This window comes from Phyllostomus hastatus, unplaced genomic scaffold (assembly GCF_019186645.2).
Source record: "Phyllostomus hastatus isolate PE091 unplaced genomic scaffold, TTU_PhHast_1.1 phas_contig_1, whole genome shotgun sequence".
Lineage (NCBI taxonomy): Eukaryota > Metazoa > Chordata > Mammalia > Chiroptera > Phyllostomidae > Phyllostomus > Phyllostomus hastatus.
The window spans coordinates 32,302,386-32,327,814 of NW_025333498.1; the positions used below are offsets into that span (position 1 = coordinate 32,302,386).

The 25,429-nt window shown below is 40.7% G+C and overlaps 1 protein-coding gene across 5 annotated transcripts in view; it reads right to left on the minus strand.

Annotated features, from left to right (window-relative positions):
- The window catches only part of GPD2 (glycerol-3-phosphate dehydrogenase 2), a 143,534-nt gene extending 118,918 nt beyond the window's left edge, over positions 1 to 24,616 (minus strand). Inside the window, exons 1-2 of one of the 5 annotated variants that reach the window (XM_045857142.1) lie at positions 23,801 to 24,089; positions 23,105 to 23,186 (exon numbers count right to left, since the gene is read on the minus strand). The gene's annotated coding sequence lies outside the window, so the exon portion shown is untranslated. Of the gene's footprint in view, positions 1 to 23,104; positions 23,277 to 23,800; positions 24,090 to 24,491 lie in introns of those variants that run through there. The other 4 variants (XM_045857048.1, XM_045856968.1, XM_045857225.1 and 1 more) reach the window with 4 other exon arrangements.
- Between the last annotated feature and the right edge of the window lie 813 nt (positions 24,617 to 25,429).

A 25,429-nucleotide genomic window follows, 5' to 3' on the forward strand; every position in this document is an offset into this window, starting at 1 on the left:
CTGTATATTACCTAATAAGAAATGCCTCACTAAAGAAACAGTACAGCAAACACTGAAAAAAACCTTGAATTCTGCCTGAGAAAGAAGGAATGTTACCAATGAATCACATACAAAAGTTCTTCAGGCAAATAGACCACATTGGTCCTGTGCCTCCTGGAATCTTTCTGCCCCTTTACTAGCCCTGTTGTTGGGTTAGAAAAATGGTTCACATTCCTTTGGCAGCACAAATCCTTTTTTAGATTTTTCATGCTTTTATAGAATCCACTTTAGTAATTAAGACAAGAAAAACAGCCTTTTACTTTGATTTAGAATAAACTGCATACCAAACAATAGACTTTGAAATATCTCTTTACAGTAAAGTGCATTAAGCCTCTCATCCAGATTTATTCTAACAATCATGGCTGTTGAATATACATCACAAAATGTTTCATAAAAAAATTACTTCACCATATAAATAAATGCATTTTAAAAGGACTTATGTGCTATAAAATAGTACATAGACACGGCAAATCAATAAAAGGGGTTGTAACACACAGGGTGGGGCAAAAGTAGGTTTACAGTTGTGAGTATATGAAACAGTTTATTTTTATATTATTTGTTAATTATTCTATTATTTTTCCATACAAACAACTGTAAACCTACTTTTGCCCCATCCTGTATATGGGTAATAATAAACTTTATAGTCAAAAAATAAAAACCTAAGAAAACTTCAATTAAATAGCATGTTCAGAAAAAGAAGTATGTTGGATAATTAAGTTTTTATTTGCCTGAATCTTAATAAGAGGTCTCTTTTATTATTCTTCAGTAACCTATATTTTATGAAATATACCATTATAAATTAGAAAAAACTATGTACTAAGTATAGTCATATTTCTTTGAAGACTCACAAATCTTAAAGACACTCAAGATCATTATTCTGAAATCTCTTATTTTTTGAATAGCATGGCTAAAGAAGTTTTGAGAATCTGCCTTCCAATATAATAAGCAAACAAAACTTTGAAAAGCTGCCTTTTTTAACTTCAAAATGCTGATGCCAGTTGACTTACTTAGCTTTTGCTCATTATTTTTATCACAGAATGAGAGGAAAATGCACCAATTCTTTCAGAAGTTCCAGTTGCAATTGCATTATATTTATGTCATTACAAATGCATTTTAGTAAATACTTGAACATGGTTCATGAAATCCTGAGCTCATAAAAACTATGTTAATTTTATGATAATTAGTTATAGCACAATAATTTCAGTTACTTTAATTTACTTACATTGTAAAAAAAAGTTCTAAATTTGATTACAGCTCTATTACAGCTCTGTTAATGCACAAACCATGGTTGAGAGTTATAACAAAGGCCAAGAAGTATACTAGGGTAAGAGACCAATTATTCTACCTCCTTGAGCTTGAGAAGCTTCCCAGGAAACAAAACTAACTTTATATCCTATAGCCTTTTTCTCCCCTACAGCCTGCCAAAATTTGTATTTAAAACATACTCCCCTACACATCTAACTAATAATCCATTGCATATATAAATGTAATTCTCAACAAAGGGCCAAATTACAAACACACAGCACACATGCAAAGTAAATCTAAGCTGTATTACAGTCAACATAATCACGTAATATATTTTTGGCTTAGTGATCTATCACAATCCCTAAAAGTGACTGACCCTTAATATTTCTAACAAAAAATTCATTCAAAAGTGTGGAATACAAATCATACAGCATTTTGTTAATGTTGTCCTCTCATCCCCCAAAAACGAAAAAAAAAAAAATAGGTCTTCCTTCACCTACGCAAAAATACTGAGCAAAGTTTTATTTCTATCTCCTTAGTCATCTTGGCTAAAACAAACTTAGTCATAAGATCTTATTCTGACCTCTTGAATAAGGCATCCTTCTAAAACCTCTCCTTTTAGATTTTCCTTTTCTTCTTGAAAAGGATTGGCACCCACCCTAAGTGGAAAGCATTCAAGTACTAAACTATAAACAAGTCCAGTCACTCTGCATGAAATCACTTTGTTGCACAGCTAATACCCTCACATTTGACTAAGATTTAAATAACATGAACAGGAAAAGATAAAGGGTTCTACTCAGTATTTCCTCTAGAGTTGCTATTGTTGCAAAAACAAAAAGAAAGAAAGAAAACTCTTTATTATTCTAACTCTCAAAACACCAGAATTTAAAAAATCACCAGCACGGTGAGATTAAGGGGACTTGCCTTGTAATTCTGTTTCTACCACTAACTTGCTTTATCATTTGAATTTGTGGTTCCACACGCCACGTATAAATAAAGTGTCTCTGAAAGTGTGCAGAGCTATTTTAAATTTAAATTTGTATTATCTTATTTTCTTCATTCAATATACAGAAGGAAAAAAATCTTACTATCTTAATGTCCTATTTATTTAGCTATGTTGGTAGTTAAGGCACGAATTCATTCTTTCATTCAGTAATTATTAACAGACCTCTAACAGGTCCTAGGCACTAAACACACACCTGAGAGTAAATATACAGAAATCCTGCCCTGAAAGAGTTTACATTTGAGAGTTTATGGTTTTTTTTAATGTCTAAACTATTTTGAATTAAATATTTTGTCTTCTTAATTTTTCTTATTTATTGATTTTTAGAGAGAGAAAGAAACATGGATTGGTTGTTCCACTTATTAATGCATTCATTGGTTGTTTCTTGTATGTGCCCTGGCTGGGGAAGGAACCTGAAACCTTGGTGTTATCGGGACAATGTTCTAACCAACTGAGCTACCGAGCCAGGGCTATAATTTGTCTTCTCACATAAAAAATATTACCCATGAATTCAATTACTGACGACTTAAGAGTCATCCATATGAACATTACACTATGCTATCCAAGGGTAATAAATGTCCTCAAGGGACAGCAGAAGGAACAATACTATTAGCCCCTTCCTTAAGTGGCCCCAACCAACAGACTATTCCCATTTGAATTCTTCCTCTGTCTGCTTTACAAAGTTTTCCTGATTCTTTTAAACTATCAGGTTGGTGATAATTTTCCCTTTTGATCTTTAAGCTCTCCAGCTTACTTCAAACTTGTTACCACTGTGGTCAGAAGTATGAGAACCAAGTTAGCTAAAACTGTTTAAAATACAAGTAACTCTGAGGAAGGCAGAGGAGCAACTTATTAGCAACTTAGCATTTGGATTTTCAACATTCTGGCTCTATCTATTCAAAGGGCTTTGTCCCCCTCCCTCTTCTAATCTAGGTCAGTGGAACTTACCAGATAATTTCTGAAGTTTCCTGTACACAGTATGGATGAGACAACACAAACTTCATAAAAAAGATGAAGATTAAGCATTTCAAACCAAACACACACAGTCCAAGATTAGAGAAAGAACAGACCCACATTATCTTGAAAAAATTTGACAATACTGTTTGCTTCTGCTCTAGAAACAATCAGAATAATTTTTTCTCTGCTCTCTTGGATTTACAGAAAAATTAACAGATTAATGGTCCAAAAACAATCTATCTGCCACTCCTATAAAAACTTCAAAATTCCTTGTGGAAGACTAGCTTATGAAAAACATCCTTACAGTTACTGAGGGTAAGATAACAACTGTACACTCTAAGAAAATAATCAAAGCAAGAGTTTAATCAAATACTCAGGAAGTACCACTGAAGGACCTCCCCAGGCAAAGAAAATAAAAGGAAGCACATTCAGTCCTGCAATGTGCATTCAACTGGGATTCACTGAATGCCTGCTATATACTCAGCACTGCTCTAGTGGCTGGCAATTTCTCTGTTCTCATAGACTGGGGGGAATAAAAATTAGACATGTAAACAAATTTTAAAATTGAGTATTCTGAAAGTGACAAATGCTATGAAGAAAATAAGATGGAATATTAGATTAGAGCAGTGAGTTTCAACCTTTTTCATCTCATGGCACACATAAACTACTAAAATTCTGCAGCATGCCAAAAAATGTGTTATATTTTTTGCCAATCTGAACCAAAAAATAGGTATAATTTTTATTCATTCACATCAGATGGCTATTTTTGTGTTGGCTATTGTCATTTTTTATTTGGGAAAGAGGTTAGTGCCCCTGACTAAGTAGCCAGGTATTGCATATTTTAAAAATTCTTGTGGCACACCAGTGTGCCCTGACATAATAGCTGAAAATCACTGGGTTAGAGACTGACTGAGGGCAGGGGGATCCACTTTAGACAAAATGTTTATTGAGGTGATTTGGCAAAAACGTAACTGAGGAGGAAGAACCAGCCACACAGAGATCTGCGAAAAGGGCCTTACACAAGGAGGAACCAGGTATGCAAACTTGGCCTCTGTGGAAACTGAAAGCTACTCTGGCTGCAGCCCAACAGAGGACAAGGGTAACAGATTCCAAATGAGGTCAGAGAGCGAGACAGGTGCTGAGCCGCCTACGACTGCCTCCTAGCGAGGTGCTTATTCTGAAGAGACAGAGACAGGAACTCAGCTAAGGGTCTTAATCAGTGCAACAATATGATGAAATTTGTAGGAAGGAAGAAAAGAGGAAGGAGAGAGGATCTAACTACCTACTACCCCTATTACCTACTAAGGTAATAACAGTAAAAGTAGTCATTTTTTTCTTATAGACACTATAAGCTGTGTTCACAGTGAGTAGAGAAGAGCATAAAAAAAGGACATAATAGAGAGAGGTAGAGTTAACAAATCACATGAGAAAAGTCAAAATGTAAACCACAATCAAAAACAGGATTCTATAATAGAAAAACAAATACTTCAGAGATAATCTTGAATGTAAATATCTATTGAACTTACACACTTGAAAGACTGTTCCATCCCATTCAGCCTAACAACCTGGTAACAAAGAAGAGCATCTACTGAGAGAGCCTCTCAAATGCCAACAGCAGACGTCTTTTTTATATTTCTATTCCCCCTTGGGCTGGGGTTGTTTGCAAATGATACCCCCCACCCCCAGCCCCTACAACTCATTATATCTTGAACTGATTTTGGACTCTTCTTGGTAAAGAACCCTGGGTCACATCTCAACAAGCTGACACACCTGGAACATTCCCCACCAACCACAGGCTGAGAAGCTAAAGAGCTGTGTGAAACTTACTGACCCACTGAGTATAGATTTAATAGACAAGAGAGACTGCACATGATTAATTGCAGTTATTTATATTTATGGGTTTGAATCTTGAGTATGCCTGGCCTCTCCCCATTTTATTTCATAATTTCCCCCTGTTGGAGACTGAAGAGCAAAAGTCAATTGCCTGAGTGGTGGCATCACACTGGAAACTAAAGAGCCATGCATTTCAATTCCAGCTTAAGAAACACTCTGGCTGAGCAGATGTAATTCACCAGACCCCAGTGGGCTAGGCTGACACTGTTGTCAGTCAAATCACATAGCTGATGGAAATCAGCAGAGCACATTAGCAATTTATACTCAACAGCCTCTCCTCAACCATAAATTTCAAGATAATGTTTAGTGAAACCCAAAGTTAACCCAAGAAATTTAGCCCATAGTTTGAGCCTATGTTCTTACCACGAGGCAGTCAGGACACAAGTGACTCACAAAATGAAATTTCTAATAGAACTCCTGACAAAACCCCAGGTTCCAATATCAATGCAGCGACCTCCGGGCCTGACCTCACCCAGTGCACTTGTACCTACCCCCTGGGTCATTAGTCTGGCAGCCGTGGCACACAGCATGGCTTGTTTTCAGGCTGTATCTCATGGCCCACCCCTTTTTGACAATCTAAGCCTGCACAAAACCAGACTTCTTTGGACTTCAGTCTCCTCATACAAAAGATTGAGATCATCAGTGTGTTTGCTTTCTCATGGTACTTTTAGATCCCATCGCCCTGGCCTCTTCTCCTCCAGGGCTTCTGACCATTTTTCCTGTTTACCAAACTGGACAATGGGTATAGATCACTCACCACTGAAATGACTGCCATCAACATCTCAATGTTGACTTTTTATGTGGGTAATAATTATAATAAAGTAAAGGAACATCTAGAAGTAAACAGCAGCCTTAAATAAGTTAGACATTCTAGAATTTCTTTATAGGTTAGGAAACAATTCTTTCCAAGTTAACTACACTCTGGGTGGAGAAGAGGTGATGGGCAAGTGGAGAATTGATTATGATGAAAACAAAAGTAGATAAATCAGTATCTGCGTGTGTATTTAAGGATATGTGCATATATATACATACACACAAAGGCTAGAAGATTAGACCCAAAAATGTTTAAAGGTTATCTTTTCTTTGAATGGTAGGGTTATAAGTCATTTTTATTTTCTTCCTTGTGTATACCATTTTTTAAATTTCTAAAATGAGCATGGATTATTCTCATAATAAAAAAATGAAGTCCAGTTTGGGGAGGGGGAGAGTAAAAAGAAATTAAGAATTTTAAAGAGCACCATGCAGATAGATAGTTGACATTTGACCAAATCCCATATCATCTGACCATTACTTGAGCAATTTTCCTGTTACACAACTTTTCTCATCTTTAATGAACTGAAGTAAAATATCCAGACAAAGAAAGGAAAAGGATAGTTTGCCTTTATAATTTATTAGGAATCTTAGAGCAAGAACTGGAAAATGTCATGAAATTATCTACCGTATTCTGAAGAACAGCCTCTACACTAAATAAAATGACTTTGCGTTGAGCACCAACGCAATAATTATTTAAGCCCAAGTTAAATTACACCAAAACTAGTCTTGAATTTTTAGTTATTTCATATTACATCTTCTGAGGGATTTAAAGCTTAACACGCCACCAAAAATCCCAATGATTAATCAAAATCAGTGACTGCAAAGCTGAAGGAACTCACTAGAATTTGGTGTTTCCCCAAAGTTAACTCCATAAGCATAGAGATCTCTTCAGCCAACAACACACCCAGAGTGGGGGCAGGGAGGCATCCACTGTGCCAGGCCCGGAAGGAAGGCCACTGATAGGAAAAGCACAGGACATCCTCGAGGGGGACAACATTCCTTCTGTCTCCCTACCCTGTGACAATTCAGTGCTCTCGTGCAGGAACACAGCTAGTATTCTAAGCAGAGCTGGGATCCTCTGGTCATGGGGTGCTTTCTGTCCTTGGTATATTATATCAAATAACACTGACAAGTCCAGAGAACATTCTCTGCAGGAGGCAGTCGGTATAGAGACCATCAAAGACAGACAGCCTGGTACTGAATTCCAACTTAGCCCCTCACTAGCTGTGTCACTGTGAGCCTTAGTCTTCTCATCCCTGGAATCTCATGTTTCACAAGATAATTTGAGATAATATAAAAAGGTGTAAAAATGCATCTGCTATCAACAACTCCCATTAGTGAGCACCTATAGTGGGATCCCACATTTGCATTGTCAAATTGGGGTGACATAGAAGACTGTGGTCAGCAGAGAGAACAAAAGCAGCCAATCCACACAGGGCCATAAACCTGCTTTAGCCTAAGTGGCACTCGACTCTGACCTAGACAATGCACTTAAGACACACAGGTTGGGGAAATAAATCCCATCACCTCCCTGAAAAAAACAGTAGGCAGGACTCTTCCGGCATTCCTCTCCATTTCTCCCCTAAATAAACATTCTCTCAATTAGAACAAATACTGGTACTTGTTCTACCAAAAGCAAAAACCCTATAAAGCCCAACATCTAAAACAGACCTAACTCCAGGTTACAGATTACCTGTTGCAGAGGTCAGGCAGGGACAACAGGCTCCTCTTCACCTTAGGTCAGGCTCTAACCACATGAAGTCCACCGTTTATCTCATCTATCTTGAGCAGTTCAGTTGATAGATTTAAAACATTTCCGTAACAGGCTTGAGGCTTGAGCAAAGGTTTGAAGCCTGAGCTAACCCAAGTCATTAGGATAGCTTTAATGCACCACAGTGGGTTTTTTCCTCTATTCAGAGTATTTTTTGGAACTTATTTTCAGTTCCAAGAGGGTAAGGGATTGCTTTCTGGCTCTATCACAAACTCTGAACACCATTTACCTTAAAGAACACACTAATATCTTACTTCCAACTGATGGTTGCCAAAGAGGGGCAAGATGGTGAAAAAGGTAAAGGGAAATAAGAGGTATAAACTTTCAGTTATAAAATAAATAAGCCATGGAGATGTAGTGTATAGCATAAGAACACAGTCAAAAATATTATGCCTTGGCCAGGTAGCTCACTTGGTTAGAGCATCATCCCAGTGCACAACGTTGCAGGTTCCGTCCCTGGTTGGGGCACATACAAGAATCAACCAATGAATGGCATCAATGAGTGAAACAATAAATATCTCTCTCTCCCCTCGCCCTTACCTCTCTCCCTCTAAAATCAATTAAAAATTTTAAAAAATTTTGTAGTAACTGCATGGTGATGGATGGTTACTAGGCACAGTATGGTGATCACATAACTACGTATGTAAATATTGAATCGCTATGCTGTAAATCTGAAATTAATATAATATTGTATGTCAACTATACTTTAATTTTAAGCAACTTAAGTTTAGTATTCCAATTCAGAATAAAACAATAAAAAGTGTGAGGAGAATCACTACATAACTCAAGTAAATAAAAGTCACTCCGGAAAAGAAAAGTAACAGTATGCCTCCCATCTGAACTCATAGCCATCAACTTTCTTCTGCACTCACCCTCTACTTTATCAAAACATTTGCCTCCACTGTTGAAGAAAAAAGAGCATGAGCAAAATATAATTTAGACTTCACAACAGAAAGGCAGTAAGTAAACTTAAATATGTATTGAATTTCCATTTATTCAACAAATATTCATTGGGCACCTAGTGTGTTAGACTGAGAGTGAACAAAGATGAATAATTTATAATTTCTGGCTTTAAGAAATTCATAGCTTAGAGAAGATTCTAAAACATGTATGTTAGAGAACATACAAGTTATACATACAAGGTTTGGGAAAGGAGCTAAGGGAGTAAGTACCCTGGGGGGAAGGGAAGATAGGAAACATCATCGGGACAGGTCTGCAGAGAAAGCAATAATTAACTCAAAGGTTGAAGGTTCACTAGGTGCAGGCTGAACATGAGGCAAAGACATGATGATATGAATGAATATTCCATTTTCAAGAACAAAAGGGTGTGATATGCCTGGAGCATAGGATGCTATGCAGTCAGTACTCGTAAGTGAGAAGGTGAGGAGAATGAACAGGGGTAAATCTTTGGAGATGTTATATGCAGTTCAGAGGACTTGGGCCTTTGTCCAGTAGACAATGAATTGTCAAGGGAGGCTTTTTAGTATATTTGTTGGTTATATACTGTGCTAGTTCAGTTTATACATGTTATATTCCTAGTAGGATTCCTAGTTCTTACAACATTCCTAGTAGGATTAAACCGAATCACACTGAATTTAAAGAAAACCATTCTCCCATTCCTAGTTCCTTGAAGCAGGGTTAGGAGACAAACTGAAAGGAAATGCATCTGGGAGCAGGGAAATCAGAGGAGACTGAATGTAAACATCCAGAAATAAACTCCTAAGGGTATGTATGCCAAACCTATCACAGTGACAATGGAGTGGGGAGCATGAGTCTACACACATTTGGGAGGGAAGACTGCTAAGATGATTGCCCACCCCCCGAGCCCCGCAGCAGCACCCCTTAGCTTCTGCCAAGTAGGAGAAAGCACCACCCTCAAGGATCACACCACCACTTTGGCTGGGAAGAGGCCTACAGAGCAACTGGTGCTCCTGGCCACTTGCAAGCAGTCCCAAGGAGGCCTTTAATCCCTGATGGCCACCAGACCATTAGGAGATGCCCTAGGGCTACAGAAACTCTGAGGAGACTTTTGCTCACCTTGGCCACCAAGTCAACAAGAGCTGCCACAAGGTCTTCACCCAGCTTCCTCCGAGACATCACAGGACTAATTCCAGCATGCTTCACAATCCTCTTTACCTCAGTTCTCACCAGAAGCCCAATCTGCCCCATTTCTCGCCTTCTCAGCCCTCCCCACTGCCCATTCTGTCCTCTGAAACTCAATATCCACCCTCCACAAACTCCATATTGTTCTCTGCTCTGAATGTTCCTTTCATTATGCAAAAGCTGAAAACAGAGAGAAGGCAAGATTTAACCTGAATTTTAAGGCTGAAGCCTATTAACACTGTTTTTCCAGCATTCCATCAAGGGAAGATTGTTTATACACTCACATTTAAGTTGGATGTTCAGCCAGTATAAATAAGGATGGCTGTACCAGTTGCTGAAATATCAAAATGTCCCTGAACCAGATGGTAAGCAGACCCTCTCCTGAGACCATCCTATGACTCAGTGATTAAAGAGTTAATGCCTAGCTTCACAAAAGGCACCCAGCACCCTGCCAGACTGAAAACTTGCATCTGTGATTCCCATTCCACTTGAGTTGTAAACACTTTAAGTAACATCCCAGCTCCTATCCCAAAAATCCCCCAGACTGGAGATAGATTAAGTGTCTCTCCTTTTACCTTCCAATTTCTTCTCTATACTCTTTCAAAAATATTACCTGCTTTAAAGTTCATGTCATTACACTTTACAGCCGATTATCCCATCTCACTGTTATCCACTCACCTACTGCTGTTTGCCCTCATTCACTAATGACCTGAGCAGCGGGCTGTTTCCCTTTCCAAACTGGTACCTCTCTTCACTCTTGCTGTCCTCTGCATTTCCATGGAGCCTCCAGTTCCTAAACCACCTCACCTCTGACGATCTCTCTGACCTCATCTCAGCCACCCACTCTCATTGTTATAACCTCTGAGTTGACATCTTGATTACCAGCACCAGCTCTGAGACTTCGAGCATCTCACACTGTGAACACCCACTTCCCTTCTTCCAGATCATCTATTCTGGTATTCCAGCATCTTCTTGGCAGTATTTGCTTTCCAATCTATTGACCCTACCATTTCTTCCACTATTACTTACACCCTCATTTTCATTTATTCAGTTTAGGGTCAAGATCCATCATCATCATCTCTCCTTTGTAAGCACCCTTAAGTCCCTTGGTCCTCTCTTCCTGTTTCTCAATTACCTGGCTAATCCTCAAATTAAGCCCAACCATTTGCCAGCTCCAAGCCTCCACCTGAAGAAATTCTTGGAGAAAAAAACACATAACCACAACTAGCCTCAATTCAGATTCATGGCTGAAAATCTCTAACTGGCACTTCCCAGAGATGTTTCAAAATAGCCATTTCAAATCTTTTTTCCCAAACCAGTTTCACCCCTCCCCAACCCAACATTATCACACTTTCTTGGTAAATAAAACTGCATCTTCCCACCACCCAAACCATGAGCTTTCAGTATCTACCTATTCTCTCTGCAGTCCTTTTTTTTTTAAAGGTTTTATTTATTTACTTTAGAGAGGGGAAGGGAGGGAGAGAGGGAGAGAAACATCAATGTGCAATTGCTTCTCATGCGCCCCTTGTTGGGGACCTGGCCTGTAACCCAGGCATGTGTAGTAACTGGGAATCGAACTGGTGCCCCTTTGGTTCACAGGATTGGCGCTCAATCCACTGAGCCACACCAGCCAGGGCTCTGCAGTCCTTCTTTTTACTACAAATGTAACCACAAACCTCTTCATTTGTTGTTGGGAACTGCCCTGCCTGGTTTCAGGAGTTGTAACTGCCCCATGGCTAAGGCTGAGTGAGCAACCTTGGGACCATAAGACACTAAGGAGACAAAGTTTATCTCCCTGGCAGGGGTGCTGCCTCTGCTCCTTTTACTTCACCCTGCCTGGCCCCCAATGCTTGATGGGTTAGCCAATGATGGGTTAAGATTCCTCAAGGGAGGGACGACCTAAGACAGGCATGATCACGGGACACCCCAGGGAAGGACTTGGGGGGCTATAGAAAAGGGGGGTGATGGAGCCTTGCCCCTTGGCTTTGACAAAGTCTGAGTCCTCGTTCTGTCTGCAAGAAGTCTCCTAATCTCTTGGCTGCCTTACTTCCTCTGCCTGACTTAAGCCTGAAACAATGCCTTAAGCCTGAAACAATGCTGGAGGTGGGTACCACCCTGTGCTGGAAAGGGCAGTTTCCCTAGGGCAATCAGGCCTAAGAAAGAATATGTAAAATCCTGTGAAACCTACTTTGCTAATGCCCTCAATTTAAATAATAAGGGAGCAAGCAGGAAGTGAATTTGTTCCTCATTTTATGGCTCTTCAGCTATCTGACCCTGACTCAAAATAGGACCTCAGAGTTCTCTGAATATTATCTATTGTTTAATCATTTCTGCCTGACAATGATTGATGAGCTTTACGTATACACCCTGTATTCCTATGCAAATTGAATCCAATAAAAGCCTGTCAGGGCAAGGGTCTGGGTGCTCTCCTCTTGAGAGAGTGGCCAAGGCGCCCCCAGGCTTGCTCTTCCATTGAGACAGAAGCCTTGCCATCCCTTTTCCTCCACGTCCCTTTTCCTCCACAGCACTTGGTAGTCCATCTGAATTTGTTTCATATCTCATCCATAACACCAAGGACATGCTGGGCTGGTGTCCGAGTCAATTTGTGCCCTAGATCTCCCCACTTCCTGATTCTTTAAGATTCATACTCCAACAGTTATACATCACTCTCTCCTGTCTTCAGCAGTTTTTCCTCATTCCTTAATCATTCTATCGTTTCTTCTCTACTTAAGCTCATGCTATTACTCTTTAGTGCTAACACACTCTCCCTTACTGAACTCCCTTGACCAACATCTCCTTCCAAGAACTTTTCTATTTCCAGGTTTTCTTCACAACAAAATTTCTTTAAGGAGTTGTCTGTAAGCACTGTCTCTACTTCCACAACTCAGTCTAATAACCTTTTATCCCAGCTTCTACTTAAACTGTATGTTGGATTGTTAAAACCACAAATGGCAAGCCCTGGCTGGCGTAGCTCAGTGGATTGAGCGCGGGCTGCAAACCAAAGTGTCACAGGTTCGATTCCCAGCCAAGGCACATGCCTGGGTTGCAGGCTATAACCCCCAGCAACCGCACATTGATGTTTCTCTCTCTCTCTCTCTATCTCCCTCCCTTCCCACTCTAAAAATAAATAAATAAAATCTTTAAAAAAAATTTAAAACAAACAAAAAAAAGCAAATGACCTCCTTCTACCAAATGCAATCTCTACAACTGACACATCCCCTTTAAAAAGTATTTGAACTCAACTTCAGGGATACCACCTCTCCTGATTTCCTTCCTTTCACACTGGCAACTCCTCCTCTTCTATATAATTCAGTGCTCCTAGTGACCCCCTTCCCCATCTGTACATTCTCCATGGTTAAGTCCATCCAGGATCAAATACAACCTATACACAAATAACACTTAACTCTGTATCTTCAGCCAAAACCCCACACAGAATCTCCCAACTCAAACTCCACTTATCCAATTGCCTGACATCTTCCAAGAAATTTCCAATAAGTGCCTCAATCCTAACACAACCCAAAACAGAATTTTATATCTCCCATCAATCTGCTTCTCTCCCAATCCTCCCTTTCTCAGTTTATGGTTCGGTTCCTCAAATAATAAATGTAACCTTTTGGAGAGTGGGGAGAGATGGCGAGTCCTGTCTTGACTGTGTGACATCCAAGTAGAAATGTCCACTGAGTATGAACTCAAGGAAGAGCTCTGGTTGGTGATGTTGACTTGAGAAGCATTGAAATGAGATGTAGTAGATAAATTTGATGGTGCAGAGAGCATCTGCAATGAGAACAGAGTGAATGAAGGAACAGACCTTGGGAATGCCAATATCAAGAAGAATCCTCAGGAAGATCCATAAGGAGTAGTCCAAAAGAAAACCAAAGAATCACAGTAGTCTAGAGAAAGTTCAATTTCATAAAGGAGGAATGAGCAACATCACAGAAATTTCAAGCAATAAGGTCCCATTGATTTGCCAGCTAGGAGGACACCAATAATCACAACAAGAACAGATTCATCTAAGGTAGAAGCCAAATTTCCAACAGTTGTAGAGTAATTGGAAGATGCAGAAGTAGAAAAACGACATAAAATACACTTTCACTTTCAGGAAGCATAGCTTGAAAGAAAGGAGGAAGTGAGCACATAGCAAGAGGGGAGTGCAAGGTGGAGGAATAGATCTGGTTTTCACTATGGTTTGTTTTTGTGCTGGGAGAATCTTGAGCATTCTTGTAATTATTAAAAATGCAGGTGAACATGGAGAAATTTCACAGAGTAAGCCATCTGATGGGATGGGAAGTACTGAGGAAAGCATCGACTTTGGATAACTCTACCTCAACATTGGTAGTAACTCATAGAGTTGGTAGACTCAGAAACATGGAAGATGAGGAAAGGAGAGAAAATACTAAAAGTTGAAATATTTCCATTTTTTCAGTATAATAGGATTCAAGAACACTGTGAGGGGGATAGTTAATTCTTCACTAAAAAAAACCAATATGCTCTTCTTCCTGGGCCCCCTGCTCGAGTACATTTGCTAATTTCCCTTTGCTAATAAGTGTGTCTATGCACCAGATTTCCTTCCAATGGTGAGTGGAACTGATACATTCATTTCAAGACAAAGCATTCAGAAAGTGGATATGCTTCTTCTCGTTCACCTTCCACTAGCTGGGTGAAGTTGGAAAAAACAACCTAAGGCAGTGATTTTCAACTGATATGCCACAACTATTTTTAAAACATGCAATACCTGACTATTTGGACCTCTTTTCCTTCAGATTGTCAAATTAAAAAATGACAACAGCCAACACAATAATAGCCATCTGGTGTGAATGAATCAAAATTATACCTATTTTTTGTCAGATCAGTCAAAAATATATTTTTTGGTGTGCCACAGAATTTTGGTAATTAGCTTATGTGCACTGTAAGACGGACAAGGTTGAAAATCATGCTCTGCGGGATGGCAGAGTCGCAAAATACAAGGTTCCAGGGTGCCTCAGTCATCCAGGGGAGGGAACCCATTCACCACCAACCAAGACATGACCTGCTGTGTTTGTGCTTTACTCTACTTTCATGTCTTTCTGTTATGACAGTTTAGTCTGTTCTAACCACCATTGATCATTTTCTGATTTTAAAAAATCCACAGGTAGGGTAAAAGGGTCGAAGAAAAGGCCATAGATTCAGAAAACCTATGGCAAGAAATAGGAAAAGGCACTGTCTAGGAACAGGTGCAAGAATTATCTCATGACTGCAGCTGGAGAACATAAATTTGTATGTAGTACCAATTGGCATGAGTGTGTTCATTTTCGTAACATCATTCACAAACCCAGGTGTAGGCATACAAAAAGCAGGTTGATATCAAATTGTGGGTTGTTTCCACATCTGTTAAGACTAAAGATGATTTTAACAATGTCATGGATTCCTAGAAGTCAAATCAAAAGGAATATTGTTTTAGGAGGGCATACTGTGCTACCCATCCAATGTCTGAACAAGTTCACCATCACAGATGGAAAATGTTGAACCAAAGGGTACAGTATTAGAAAGTGGAAGTATTAAAAGGTAAAGTTCAACAAGTACAGGAATCCAAAGTAGCAAAATTCAAGGAAGACATTACAGATAAGCAAGAGGGATTCTCTCATGATTCTGTTTCTTTACACAGTTTTCCAGGGAGTTGATAGATAAAATGATGTGCACAAAGTACTTAGCACGGTGCCTGGAACATAGTGATTACTCAATAAATGATACTTATTACTATTTATTATAAATAATAAAAAGATAGAGTTGGGTTAGCTCTCTAGCCCCCTTCCTATTTTAAAATTCAGTGAATCTCTATTTTCAGATAAATATCCCAGCTATTTAATGGTGAGCTAGAGTGGGGTAAAGAGGTTAATACTAGCAAATATTAATGAAAGAAGTAAGTGAAAATATACTTGCTATGACAGAGCCTATGCACATAAGCCAGGAGGGAGATCAAGGAACACAGCATCTTCCAGATGCAGATGCTACATCTAGAGAGGCTGAGAGAAGCAAATCCCAGACTCAGGTAACTAAGAGGGAAAGTTAGGGTCCAGCAGTGAACAGAACCCACTGGCTGAAACTACATTCCCCTTGAGCAGGACAGAGTAATAAAACACTCAATGCTTTTTGATGGGCTTTAAATTCCAAGCAGTCCAGCCACCTCATTTTATAGAGAAAGAAACTGAACATATCAGAGACTGACCAAAGCCACACTTAAATGGCTATGATGTCACTTCAGGGAGGCAGAAAAGCAAACACTGCTCCCAAAAACTTTTCTACTTAGCCTACGTAAGTGGCTCCCAAGGTTTTGTCCCCTTAGAATCCAGAAACTTTTGAGAAGTTGGCAAGTTAGTTTTATCAATCATCTTGTTATGACTTTATTTTCTGGATTCTTTCTTAGGAGACTGGATTAAGTGGGCAACTGGGGGAGAAGGGAGAAATGAGTGAAGCAAAGGGAACCTAAGAGCTCTGTCAAAAGGAGCTGAGCCCTCAGGGGATATTATATGACCTCCTCATTTGTACATTCCTCCAATGATTTTCAGGAATGGCTTATATAACTGGCTCAAGTGCAATTTTCCTTCCCTCCTAAATATCCTTTAGATATCAAAACTGCCAAACATGTACGGAGATAGGGGAGGCCTGAAAAAGATAAAGTATCCAGCTTAACTGATTATCTGAGATGCACCTGCCTGTGTGTTACCTAATGTCTAACCACATGCAACCCATTTCTACCACTTATTTCTTGAGTAACTATGTGATGAATGAATTATGAGATAATCATTCATTCAACAACTATTTACTCACTGTCCCCAACATGAAATACACATGGGCTGGGCATGTGAGGTGTACAAGACTGTGTGAGACCCGGCTTTCGTTATGCATGATATTCTGTGGGAAAGGAAATGGTGTATGTTTAATTATCACACACAGAAGTAAATGTGAGATTTGTGAGTGCCATAAAAAGAGTAGTTAAAGGATTTAGGAAATATACATACTCACTGCAGCATTATTTATAATACCCAAGATGGGAAAGCAACTTAAGTGTTCAATGACAGATAAATAGTAAAGATGTAGTATATATTTACAATGGAATATTATTCAGCCATAAAAGAAAAAATGAAATCTTGCCATTTGTTTAACATAGATGGACCTAAAGGTATTACACTAAGTGAAATAAGTTGGACAGAGAAAAACAAATACTACATGATTTCACTTATATGTGGAATCTAAAAAAGCAAACAAACAAAATAAAAAGAAACTCATAAAAACAGATAACAATTTGATGGTGGCCAGAGGGGAGGGGTGTAAGGGAGTGAGTATAACACGCCACCCCCGAAGGGAAATATAGTCAATAATACTGTGATAACTTTGCATGGTGACAGATTGTTACTAGACTTAGTGTGGTGATCACATTGTAAGGTAGATATAAATGTCAAATGACTACATTGTACACTTGAAGCTAATATGCCAACTACACTTAAACTTTTTAAAACACAGAATTTAAGACGAAAAAGAAATGTACGTAACACTTCTGACTGGGTCTGTGAGGTAAAGCATCATGAAATGGCAGCCAGTGGCCAGAGCATTCAAGGATTGGTGGGATTTCAAAATGGTAAAGTAGGAGAAAGAGCATTAGCATAGGGTCAGCAGGAAGAATAATACAGATTAAGAGAATTCCAAGTAGTCCATTTTGGTTGGATTGTAAGGAAGATAAAAGAAGAAACTTAAACTTGGGGAAAGACTGGAGAAGTCCATAAATTCCAAGACAAGTATTCAGAACTTGATCCAATAGGACAGAGTGAGCCACAGAAGGGTGGAATAGAGAGTGATAAGATCAAAGCAATTTTGACATTACCACAATGAAAAAAAATCCTTTATGCCATTTAAATAAAGAAAATGACTTTTGAGAACCTAGTACTCTGAGCTGCAGTATTTTTACCATTTTTCAAATGCATTTAGGAGATTATTGCACATTAATAAAATCATAATTGCATAAAATGTTAACCAAAATTTCCCTAAATATTTACCTTGAACATACTTTTGTTCCTGTTGTGTCTAACCACTGGCAGAGGTCACTGCCAGACTTAGGGTGAGTAATAAAGCTTTCTAAGCTATGTCAACAAGTCATACTCAGAGGCTGCCTGATTTGACAGCAGCAGCTTCTAGAAATCTCATTTTCAGAAAACAGTCTCTCTGTTAGTTTATGGGGTTTATTTTCTCTGTTATATTAAAGTTTTTCACAGAATATACGTAGATACTCAAGTATGAGATTCCACAGAGGACATATCACTATGTTAAAAATACGAGGCTTGCCCTGGCTGGTGTAGCTCAGTTGGTTGGGCATCAGTCTGCAAACTGAATGGTCGGTGGGCTTGGTTCCTGGTCAGGGCACATAGCTAGGTTGCAGGTTTGGTCCCTGGTCCAGGCGCCTCCAAAAGGCAACCAATTGATGTTCCTCTCTCACATTAATGTTCCTCTCCCTTTCTCCCTCACTTCTCCTCTCTAAAATCAGTGAGGATATCCTAAGGTGAGGATATATATATATATATACATATATACACACACACACACATATATGCTTAAAAAATTGAAATTAAGTAGTAATTGCTCAAAAGTCCCCACACATTAATAGTATCTCACTATTAAAAAATAAATTACATCAGTGTTAATATCAATTTGCCTGAATAATTAAAAGACATCCCCAAATAACATTTTAAATTTTTTTAAGATTTTATTTATTTATTTTTAGAGAGGGAAGGGAGGGAGAAAGAGAGAGAGAGAAACATCATTGTGTGGTTGCTGGGGGCCATGGCCTGCAACCCAGGCATGTGCCCTGACTGGGAATCAAACCTGTGATGCTTTGGTTCGCAGCCAGCACTCAATCCACTGAGGTACACCAGCCATGGCCACATTTTAAAGTTTTGTTTATACGTATGTCACAACAAATTTTTATTTAGGCGCAAAATATTTTCTATTAACTAATTTTTCCCACTAATTTCAGTAAATTAATAGGGCCAAAGCTTGACCTAATTAAATTCAGAAACCATGTTTTATCCACTGCATAAATCGTAACTCCGATTTTGAAAGAACATAAAATTTTCAACTAAAAATGGAAAACAAGAGCACAAATATGATATAGGAGGAAATATTTAAGCCAAGGAACCAGTAAGACCTTCCAACAAGAAATGAAAATTCTAGAAAACAAGGAAAAAAATCATGGTCACATTCACGTCAGGATACACTGTCAGGAGCTGACCAACAGCTGACCATTGACACAGTCAGGTCGGATAAGACGCATCTGCACAGCAGAGGCGACTGTGGTCGGATCTGCTGTCTATCTCTTACTGTATGCCTGTCCCTGCTAGCAACAGGTGGTGGGATTTTTGGATACTTGTGCACTGTAACAAAAAATCTGCACGATGCCTCTGATTCTGCGAGAAATGACTTGCTGACCACAGAATAGAGACTCCTAGCAACCCTAAGGTTGCCTGCTTCCCCCACCTGGGAAGTTAAGGACAAAAATTAAACTATAGGCAGACCAACTGCCAGAAGGCTGAAGGAAGCTGTTGCTAGGAATGTTTCTTAGGGAGGCACCACTTGAAAGCTTAAGATTTATTAGCCACTATCCCTCCCATAACCTGGACAGGAGTGCATAGAAGCAAGGAGTTCTAGTTGAAAATAATAATCTCAGCCCTGGCTGGCATAGTTCAGTGGATTGAGTGCGGGCTGTGAACCAAAGCATTGCAGGTTTGATTCCCAGTCAGGGCACATGCTTGGGTGGCAGGCCATGGCCCCCAGCAACCGCACATTGATGTTTCTCTCTTTCTCCCTCCCTTCCCTCTCTAAAAATAAATAAATAAAATCTTTAAAAAAAAAGAAAGAAAATCATAATCTCAATATATGGAAACACAAATACATGGAACACAAAACATGCCCCCCCCAAGACATATAATCAAAAAACCTAGGCAAAAAAAACAGTTACCTAACTGAGATAAATTTAATCTCAATGAATAATAGTTGATTCCTATATACCTACAAATCACCCCTTGCACCCTTTCAATTTAGACCAATTCCTAGAATCTTAATAGATACCTAAGTTATTAATTGGCACCTGAAAGATAGCTTCGTTGGCTATCTGATTAATGACCCTCTTGGTCAAAATAACCTTTGTTTAATATGGTTGATCTGTGGGACCTCCTGTACTTTTCAGTTATTTCTTTGTTTAACATGATTGATCTGTAAAACCTTCTGTGTTTTTAGAAATTATTTCTATGGTCACCGTTTCTGTTTTAATAATCACACTATGCATTGAATGTTGTATAACCTCCCCTATAAAAGTAAAGATTGATTTTTCTCGGTGAGTCAGTCAAGCCCAAAAAGCCTGGCTGTCCTCTGGCACCCCACCAGGTGTCTGGCTTCAGTCTCTCCTCCTTAGCCATGCATCCTTCGGGGACCCTGAGTCCCCCCGCGGAGGCTGGACCCCAGCAATACACAATTAGAGTTCTAGACAAACTCTGACCACAAGTATTATCTAAACATCCTCAGATATTTAAACCATCAGCTCCCTGAGTTTCTTTTTCCTTAAAAGTACCTGGGATCAATTCCTGGTCAGATAATACAAGAACAGATCTCCTCTAAAGTTGTTAGAGATTTCCTGGCTTGCAGCCACCTTAGCCCTTGTCTTTCTCACTTGAAGTTGAATCTGATCATCTCTGCCTTCTACATTTCTTTCCCCCACCATGTCAATAACCCTAAAGAAGGAAACATACAACATGCCCTTTATTAGTTTCCTCTTCCTGTATGGCACACTTTCCAAGTTTTCTTCTTACTTCCAAGGCGATGAGTCCTGATGGAGTTATTATCTAAATATTTTGATGGACATTGAAAACCACTTTGATAATAACTTCTTAGTTTAGTTCCATTCAGTCCTTCTCTATTTCCCAAAACAATAATCCTGAAATTAGCCAGTTGTGGAGGTCCCAAACCTAATGACTAGTAATTTTCCCCCACAACTTCAAATGAAAACTATATCCCATTGCACACAATTCAATACAGTAATAGGCCCTCTGACAGGATTTTATGCAAGTAAAATGTTAGAAGTGGCAACTCTAATCCCGGGCTTTAAAACTTCACAGACATAGTGAGAAGTGTTATTTACTACATACAGAGTTTTATCATAGGTTTCTAATATACTTTTCCATAGAAAGTTACTTTTTGAAAGAATTGTGCTGGCTTTTTACTACACTGAAATACAAAATAGAAAAAACATTCTTGAAACAAAGCTGATCTTCTTTTGCTGTTATCTTCAGGAAACTTTAAGCCTCCCTGTTGCTAAACTGACATTCTCTTCACCACAGAACTGTCTCCAGTACTTGAGCCCATTTTAACTTCTCCCTTCCATAACCACAAGAGTTAAAGGCCAACATTCTACCACTGGGTATATGATTATGCAAGACCTTTTGTTAGTCTCTACTTGTTTTACATCTATGTGTTTTACCTTGTTAACAAATTCAAACTTCTCAAAAGCAGGATAAACCATTCATTTTCTTTACCTAGCACTTCTTACTATATAATGCTGCACAAGCCCACAGAAAACTTCATTAAGAAGCCCAGTGTTACATACATTTGATATCTAATGCTCTTTCTGAAGTGCTGTTTCTGCACTTAGGACAACATAGTGAGTTCGGATATTGACAAAACAGAAAGAACCACGTTTTGGAAAACTGACGCAAAAACATCATCACCTTCAAAAAATAATAATAGAAAAGAAATTGGGCAATGATCTAGAAATTACTTCCCTTCTCTAACAACCATAGTTGTCATTAACTGGCTTCCTCACCTCCAGCCCCCAATCACACACACCAAATTAAAGAGGAGAAAGCCTAGATAATTCATGCACAACATGCAAGAACTAAATTACCTAGCTAACTACATTCTTTGCCCAAATCTTCTCTTTATAAGTGTAAAAAGAAAATATGTAAGAAGGAAGGAAGCTACTATTTTTCCACATTTTCCCAAGGATATAATTGAGGCTCAGTGAGTTGAAATAGGTTACCTAAGGTCAGAGTGTTTGATTTTCTTCCTCCTACTACACTCAGCTAGAGTTTGACCTACAGTTTAGTCACTCACTGAGAAAACATTTACTGAGCACTTATTACATGCTGGTCAACCCTCTAGGCATTAGAAATACAAGAGTGTGAGGCTGACCCAAGTCCTCTCACAGAGTTAACAGTGCTAGTGAGGAAAGACAGAAAACAAATTACAAAACTGGATACTTTTGGAGTTACAATAGTTCACCAATATGATTTTTGTACGATACTCAATTTTTTTTAAATATCCATGAGATTAAATAGTTGCAAAAACTAAACGTGGAGGAGGGGTGTAAAATTCACTGAACAGCTGGTATCACTGTGGCCTTACTGTCAATTACTAAGCCACGCCATTGCATCTTTTAATAAATCAGAGGGAGAGCCCTGGCTGGTGTGACTCAGTGGAATGAGTGCCAGCCTGTGAACCAAAGGGTTGTCGGTTCAGTTCCCAATCAGGGCACCTGCCTGGGTTGTAGGCCAGGTTCCCAGCTGCAAAAGTGCAAGAGGCAACCAATTGAAGCAGCTCTCACACATGGATGTTTCTCTCCCTCTCTTCCTCCTCCCTTCCCCATCTCTAAAAATAAAATCTCCTCCCTTCCACCTCTCTAAAAATAAAATCTTAAAAAATAAAAAATAATAAATTAGAGGGAGAAAAAAGGAAGCACAGCTTTAACACTGTTGAGAATTTCTTTACGAAGTGACTATGTGAGATATCAAAATGAACAGCTCTACCAGTGTTGGTTCTCAAACCCCAAATTCCACCTTTTATTCATCATTCACTAAGGAACTGGGAAATTATTTAAAGAGTTGATTTGAGGAATGTCACAACTTGACATATGCCCCAATGAGAAACACAACATAAGGTGCCCCAGGTTACACATGGTATCCATTGAGCAAAGGCATCCAGCTCTCAGCAGATGGCCAGCAAAACCTATAGGACTCTGACACTAAGGCACTCAGCAACTACCAGGAAGTGCTTGGCCCCAGTTTGGCAATTACCATTACCTTCCACACTCCAAAAAGAAACTTCGTATCTCCTAAACTTGGAACATGTGCAAGATTATAACTGCTAGGTTTTAAGCAGTAAAAACGTGTTGTAACTTACTCTTCCTTCCCACACCTGGTTGTACAAGTATAAGTTGACTAAATTAGCCGTTAGCTATTTCTATAGCTGCCATTCATGATACTTACAATGTGTAATTTCGGTTGGCGGTGCCACGATGACTTGGTGAGAATTTGTGTTTGTAAATTACTTTGGAACTCCCATGGAACGCTGTTGGAGAGCGAATGGCCTTCTGCATGAGGTGGAAGGCAGTCTGGAGACCAGTTGCTAAGAAGCACTTCATTCACAGGCTGTACCCTCCTGCCAACGCATTCTTTGCAAATCTCTTTTGCTAGATAGAAGTTAGTACTTGGGGAGTGGAGGCTGTTTCATCAGCTTACGCCTTCCACTTCCTCCTAGATCTGTCAACCTCCAGCACCTAAGGATCTCATAGAAGCCTCAACATCCTTCTAGACTTTTTCCTTTTCTTGCCTCCAAAGGCAGCCTAGATCCTCAGCAGAGGAGCGATATCCACAGCCAAAAGTTTGCAGTAAACTTTTAGTTAGATACCAACCCTTCCCCCCAAAGCCCTGCCACTCAACTAAATAGGCGAATGTATTACTACATCCCACCGCCCCACAAAATGTAAACAGCTAGCCCCTAGAGAAGAATGGGTCCCCGCCCGTGTTGCTTGGGAACAATTCCAAATCTCCGGATTCCCGCCACCACCCACCCCAACATCGGAGTCTAAACGGACTGGCCAGGATCTGAAAGGGACCTCTACAACCCTGGCGGCGAAGGAACAGGGGGGGCGGGGCGGGGGGGTCCTCCCACGGAGCACACACCTGAGACTAATCCAGTGGCACGAGGGAAGAGAGGGCAGGAGCACCTGGTTCCTCCGGCCGGGGTAGAATGGACCTCCCACAGAATCACAGCGTCTGCCCTAGGACTCGCAGCGAGAAGCGCGTGGATGTCACTCCCCGGCAGGTTGAGCCAGTGTAACCCGACGCGCCCGGCGCCACCGCGCCCCTCCCGCCAGGCAACTTCCTTCTCCCGCTCCAGCTCCTCCTCCCCCCGCCCCCGAGGGTTGGCCTGGGTGGTGCAGCCGCAGCTCCCGCCGGCTGAGGCCCCTGATCCGCCGGCCGAGCATGGAAACGCGGAAGTGGAGGCGGGAGCAGGGGCGCTGGGGGAGGGGAGGGGAGGGGAGGGGAGGGGAGCGCTGCGAACCCGCCAGCGGCCAGTAGCAAAGTCTCTGCTGCCCAAGGAAGCTCACTGGACGGGAACACCGGGACACCAGGCTCACTGGGTGGGGTCGCAGTGCGGCGGCTGCTTTGGCCTTCGCCCCGCGCGGCGGCTGTTCCTGCCTTCTGCCCTGCCTTCCCAGTAGGCTGCCAGGCAGGAAAGCCTTGGCCAGACTAGGCCCCGGGGTAGACGGTGGTGTCATATTGCCACGGTCCTCCACCTTTCGAGCCTCCCTCGCCACCTGCTCGAGAAAGGAGACACTCGCCCACTTGCACGCCTGCAGGGTTGACTTACCTGATTTCTGGTCACCGGCCCACGAATCTAGCTTCCCCCTGCTCTGTAAGCAGGTTTCCTTGGGCCTAGAAATGCGTCTGGGAGACGGGAGACCCCCTGGGACCCGGCCGTCAGAGCTCTGAGCCCTCGCCTAGGCTCCCCCCGCGCGCTGTGGAGGCGCGCGTGGCCTCCTGACTCGCCTGTGTGTCAGCCTAGGGACCCGCAGGGATGACCAAGCCCAAGCACCGGGGACGTTGGGGGGGGGGGGGGGTGGAATCCTAAGCACGACTCCTCAGGCCCAGCCTTGAACAGGTGGGGGGAGGCCGTGAGCCCTGCAGTTGAGCAGCTGGCTTCCCATTTGCATCCCCCAAAACCAACCCTGCCCACTGAGCATGCCCAGCTCATTTGTTGGAACTACAAGTGTCATGGCAGAGGAGGTGGAACCAAGGAGGGTGCAGATGGGGTTCAAATGGACCCCATTTCTTTAAGACCTTTCCTTCGAAGATCTCTGGGCGCTTTACAAATATCATTTGTTGGAAAATACCCGGGGGGGCGGGGGGAGGGTTGGAAAGGCCTTCCAAAGGAAGGCAGCCAAATTTGTTTGAACCACAATCGCAGTACTGGGGTTTTCCAATTATTTATCAAGTCACGTACTAATATCTTTAAATACTGCATAATTATTAAAACTGACCCAGAGAAATGTGTATAGACGCATTGGGTACCAAATTCAGTAACTTCAGGAAACCAGCCTATCCAGTGGGTAGCGTCTCTGGTGGAACAGTGGTTGGCAGCCTTGGCTCCTGAAGGGGTTCAGAATAGGCCTCGCCAAGATGTGCCACTTTGCCATGTGGAATATTTGGAGCTGAGACAATAATGACCCTATGGGATACTCGTGGAGAAACTTACCTCTCCCTTAAAAAACCTAAATTGGGGGCCTTGCAGATAATAAGAGTTTCTTA